Source organism: Mytilus edulis, chromosome 6, assembly GCF_963676685.1.
Source record: "Mytilus edulis chromosome 6, xbMytEdul2.2, whole genome shotgun sequence".
In the NCBI taxonomy this organism is placed as follows: Eukaryota; Metazoa; Mollusca; class Bivalvia; order Mytilida; family Mytilidae; genus Mytilus; species Mytilus edulis.
Genome location: NC_092349.1, coordinates 47,373,884 through 47,379,913, shown reverse-complemented (window position 1 = coordinate 47,379,913; position 6,030 = coordinate 47,373,884). Strand labels below are relative to the sequence as shown.

Below are 6,030 nucleotides of genomic sequence, written 5' to 3'. Positions count from 1 at the left end.
TACCTTTTAAAAGAATTTTTTTTAAAGGATAGATAAAAGAGGGACAGAAGAAACTAGAGAGACATTCATACTCATAGACCAAAAAATAAACTGACAACGCCATGGCTAAAAGAGAAAACAGAAAAAAACTTGAAAACAATAGTATAAAAGACACGAGCAAGATCGTTTATAAGTTTCCGGACACGATAAATAAAAAATATCTCCGTAACAATTGAATATGCTATCCCGTTTGAATTAAGTTTTCTACCGGTACAACCAAACTTTGAAATTAATTCTTTACATGTATATCTAAGAAAACATTTAGAAAAAGTAAGAAGAATCTTTTCCGTGAATTTACCTGTAAAAGGTAAAATCACAAAAATACTGAACTCAGAGGAAAATCAATTCGGAAAGTCTATAATCACATGGCAAAATCAAATAACAAAACGCATCAAAAACGAGTTGACAAGAACTGTCATATTCCTATAATACATAGATTATGTTCTTTAAAAACTAGATGTCACAACAGACGACACTGGCAAAGCAAACGAGTTATGAAATATAAACACTGTAAGATAGTGCAAAAGGAACGTCACCATCTTTAAAAGGAAAATTAACAAAGAGAACAAAAAATCGTCTCTTTGTCGGAGATTTTAATGTAGAGTTTAATTCCCGTGTAAAACTGCAATAACTAAAATTATCATTACATGCACAAGCATAGCTTACAGTTTGCAAACTATAAATACTGTAAGATTATCCATTATTCAGGGGATGCTTTTTAGTAGACCAGTATATAGTTTAATAATTTAATTTTGAATGTAACGCGTCTTCTGATTGGCTGACGTTATTTTGTTATTAGCCTATAGACATAATTTAGTCATGTGAACGTGACGTCATCAACTTTTTTTCATGGTTTTCTACGGTTTAAAATGGAATTTAGAATTAAATTATAAGAAATGACTGTAATATTTTGTCTGTCTATTCTAAAATAACATAAAATATGTGGTGCACACTGTTAAATAACCCGCTTCGCGCGTTATTCAATGTGCACCAAATTTTTAATGTTATTTCTTCATAGACAGAAAAAATATTACAGTCATTCCTTAATTGTGTTTCATAACTTATCATATAATATCGGTGGTTAAACTAATGAACTGTCATTGAGTATAAAAAAATCCTTTATAAGTTAAGTTCCAAACGAAAGATATATTTTCAAATATTGCTTCCATTGTAAATTTAGAAATTATTGCGTGCATTTATGTATTGTGATTTTATCACTTAAGGGCATCCGATACAGTTTCAAGGAGTTAACTATTGGCGCGACGTTATGCGTTTAAATTCCAGCAAAACGTCACTTTTTCGGGACGTAATGCGTGTAATTTTTCGTAATTAGAAACGTAATCTGGATTTGTCGATGCTCCAATTTCTGTTTCTCTCGAATCTAACTTCTACACCAATAATATTAGTGCATTTGACTCTGACAGGATAACAGTCTAATAAAACCATAAGAAATAAAACACATTACTGTTTCTGTGAGATCTTCAACAAAATATCGTATATTTACAAACTCTTTTGGTGTTACTAATATAATGCATGTCAATTATCATTTTTGATATGAGGAAGGCGCTACCTTAAATGCCAGCTTGATACCAAGACTATGTCCTATAAATTGATTAATTGTTGGTTGCTTAACGTCCAGTAGCAACTATTTCATGGAAAAATTTTGAGGGGACGTATTATCGTATACAAATGTCCGGCTTCCGTCTGTCCTTCGTAAACATGGTGCAGCATATTATCTTAATGTCATGGTTGTATTTCTCATGATGGTCAAGCGATCTGTATTCTTTTTGGTGAACTTTTTGAGTAACCAAACCAGGGGTGTTTTTTTCACAGTCTGCGCTGTATCTTTTAAAGGATAGTTGGTATGCACTCATCTTTGAACGTGTCCATACGATATCAGTTTGATAGAAATTTGCAAAGAATTGTACACTTGAAAAATCTAATTAACCATAAGGACCGGAAGGACAGACAGAGGAATGAACGTGCAATATTTTATGTACCCCGCAATGCGTCTCCCTGTGGTGAAAAAAACAACATGTAAAGTTATAATTTCCAATGAAATTATGCATAGGTAATATGTCCAGTCCTCTCGCTATGAATTCAAACGTCTTTGCCAAATCAAAAATTGAAATAATTATGGTATAGTGTCTCTGTCTGGACAAAAGCATCCTTTAGCATATTGAAGATTCTCCTTTATCAGATTTTGTTTTATGACAACAACAAGAAAGAAGATGTGGTATAATCGCCAATGAGATGTAACTCTCCACAATAGACAAACATGACACAAAACTGTTTAGGAGCCTCCCAATGTTATTCAATTGTTATCATTGACCCCAATAAAAGTTTATTTTTATGAATTAATTTGAAATTCTAAAAAATGATTAAAACGTGAATAGAGGAATTTAAAGGAGTATTGTAATGAAACAGCAGTCCACCGAACAAAACGAAAAAAAACAACAAAAACACAACATATGGTATAAATTAAAACATATGTTAATACACGAGTATGTACAGTACATGTACCTGTATGTCAAGATCTAAATTGCCGTATCTTTTATTTTATAAGCCGTAAAAATTATCAAGAGTCCGTGATAACTTTTCTTGAGATATTTCTCACTTAGACCACAAACAAAGAAATGTATTTATGTTTTACATGATTTTTTTTTCAGAAAACAATATTACCTATTTATAGGTAGCTCTTTTCAAGCAAAATTTATACATCTGAAAAATGTCGCCGGTAATTTGCAGCGATAACGTCGAAAAAGTCTGCCAGCGACGTCGTGCACTTTAGCATCTGATCCAAAAGGTCAAGCAAGGCTTGAATAATTGTATAGTCATTCGTTTATTTACTTATTTTCACTTATCACAGCTTCAAATTGAACGCGATCTTAACAATTTACGACGAAGAATATTTGCTCCAAAAATTTTATAACATTGCCTACCTTTTTTTTTACATAACTGCACAAATCCCAAATTTTCAGCCTCAATTTTCTCGAAAAAGAGCACGGTGACCTATGTTTTATTTTGTGTTTTATTTTATAACTCGCCAAGGCCTACATCATATTTCAAAACTATAAAAATGACATTATATTGAAAAAAAGCCATCGCATAACATCTGCATTTAAAGTATTACAGTATTTGTACCTGATGGAATACAGAGTATGAATATGTGTTCCAAAAGAAAAGGCTACTACAAAGTATCACAATATTTTAAACAAGAGTTATCAGATTGACTACTATTGAAATGAATTATTTTGACAATTATTAGCATATTTTAACACATAATTACAAATTGAATACGGAGTATGTTAAATAGAATAAAAAAAATATATTTATAGTTCTAATAATATATTTAATTCTAACCTTTTACGCAAAATCTGAAGAGAAATTTAATTTTCAGACGTGATTTTTACTTTTGCAGCTATGTCTCAGATACATGAAATATCATTGATCGCGCATACTTGTTGGATTATGATCGACGACTATTTTTGAATAATGGTTCTGCACTTCATTTGGAATGTTCAGTTACTGGTGCACTAACACCAAAAGATGTATGGAAAACGAAAGGGCATGACAACCTTATAGCTCAGGTGAGCGCCAACAGTTCATTTGTAAACTAGTTTTTTTAAATTGTATTTTCAAAATACAAAATGAAATGAAAAATCGTTAGGTTAAGTTGTAGTTTTTTTATGTTACTACATACGACCGAAATTTGCGAAAAGGAAATCTGTCAATCCATTGGCTTCATCAAAGCTGTACCAATTTATTCATGGCATTATAATACCTTTTTCGAAAAAAAAGTTCATCGGAAGGTACCCAGAACTTGTTGATAAATATTCCGTATCAACTTCACAAATAATACACGATGGTCTTGAAGTATAGATTTTGCGTACTGACGTTGTTTATCATCTTAATAACGTGTTATATTATTATCTTATTTGTCTTTATTAATATTACTTTTACTGTTAAGTCTGTTTTTTTAGATATCCTTTTTGACTTAAGGGCATACGATACAGTTTTGAACCTGTATTTACAAGTTGATGAAAATTTGCATATAGGCTATTTTTTACCTCATTAAATCAAATATGTAATAAAAAATATACCTTCATGTGCTACTTTTTGAGTAAAATGAGTTCGAAATTTTGTATATTTGCTCAAAATTCAGATTTGTGTCCGTATTTTCTTTTTCGAATGAAAGACATAACTTTTTTGTTTTAAAAGATAAACAGAAAATGGTTTTTGTTAAATAATCGGTAATTTCTGTATTTTATAAGTATCATTAAAAATTATGCAATTTTTATTCCGAAATAACTCTATATTTATCAAATGTTCATGAATAGAGGAAAAAACGTAATTTTTGCTGCATGTTTATCAAAATTAAAAAAAAAAGTGCTATTTACAGTTTCATAAAATTTGGGTCACATAATCTCCTTGCAAAATGAAACAAATCGCTGTTTTAAAAAATAGGGGTCCATGCACTCGATTTCAAATTAAATCAGTTTGAATGAAACAAATCAGTCGAAAAATACATCTTTTACCGATATGTCAGAGTTTGACGTCGCGAAAATTACATTTTACGTTAGCAACGTCATTACCTTCCCTGTAACTGTATCGTATGCCCTTATTTCTGTGCTTATGTATCCCATCATACTTTGAACGACAAAATTATTTTATGATGTGACTCTGTACCTATGTATCTTGTCATACTTTGAATGACAAAATTATTTTATTTATTAATAGTACTTTTACTGTTGACCCACTTTTTTGTGATATACATTTGACTTGACTCTGTACTCATGTATCTCGTCATACTTTGAACCACACTATTATTTTATTTATTATTACTTTATACTGTTTATTGTCAGTTTTTGTTATATCTATTTTGCGTGACTGTATTTATGCATCCCGTCATACTTTGAATGACAAAATTATTTCATATTTACCTGTGCGATTTTCAAACGCGCAATTTTACACTAGTACTCAAAACCCTCCTTACTTGATGGGTGCATTTTACATAGACAAATAAAATCGTATAATATAATCAAAATGAGGATGTTAATTTGATGTGTGCTTCTTCGTTACATTTATTGTTTTATAGTGATTAATATGATAACACAATGCTGACTGCTGTACCCCTTTTTTTGACATTTTTGACTAATGTGTCTGTTTGTTTTGTTCAAGCATCGGTGACAATATAATTGAATGTGATACGACTGTCATACAAGTGAGAGTTTTAGCTAGCTATAAAACCAGGTTCAATCCACCATTTTCTGCATTTGAAAATGCCTGTACCAAGTCAGGAATATGACAGTTCTTGTCCATTCGTTTTTGATGCGTTTTGTTATTTGATTTTGCCATGTGATTATGGACTTTCCGAATTGATTTTCCTCTGAGTTCAGTATTTTTGTGATTTTACTTTTTTTTCTTCATCAATTTTACATGATAAAAGAGGCCGAATTGTGAAATAATTTGTAATTTATTTTCCTATTTGATATTGTACAGATTAAAGGTTTAAGTATGCTTTTGCAGTTTGCGATTTCATAATTTTACCACATTTTATTGAGAATTCCTAGAATATTATAGATTCAGTTATATCAGATGCCTCTTTTAAAAATTCAGATATATCATCTGAAGCATTATTATGAAAACGTATAAGGCTGCGGTATATTGAAAATCAACGAATAGCTTATTAAAATCTTTTCTTTTCGTCGATTTTCAATATACCACAGCCTTATCATTTTCATAATAATGCTTGCGATTTTATATCTGAATTTTAACTCTAATATTGGTCGTTGCATTTTTAAAGGAAAGAACAATGCAACGAAACATATTTCAAACTAATTAATAATTACTGTGCTCGTCCAAAAGAAAACATCGATACACATGATCTAGGCAGATGTTAATTGCACATAAAGTAAAATATAGTCGTGCATGACAATGTAAACAAACTAATCTAAAAATCATCTCCTATCCAGCTAAGGAGCAAACAAT

The 6,030-nt window shown here is 30.5% G+C and overlaps 1 protein-coding gene across 1 annotated transcript in view; it reads left to right on the top strand.

Annotated features, from left to right (window-relative positions):
- Positions 1 to 6,030, top strand: part of LOC139527795 (lachesin-like) — a 119,130-nt gene that overhangs the window by 94,049 nt on the left and 19,051 nt on the right. The window lies entirely within an intron of this gene.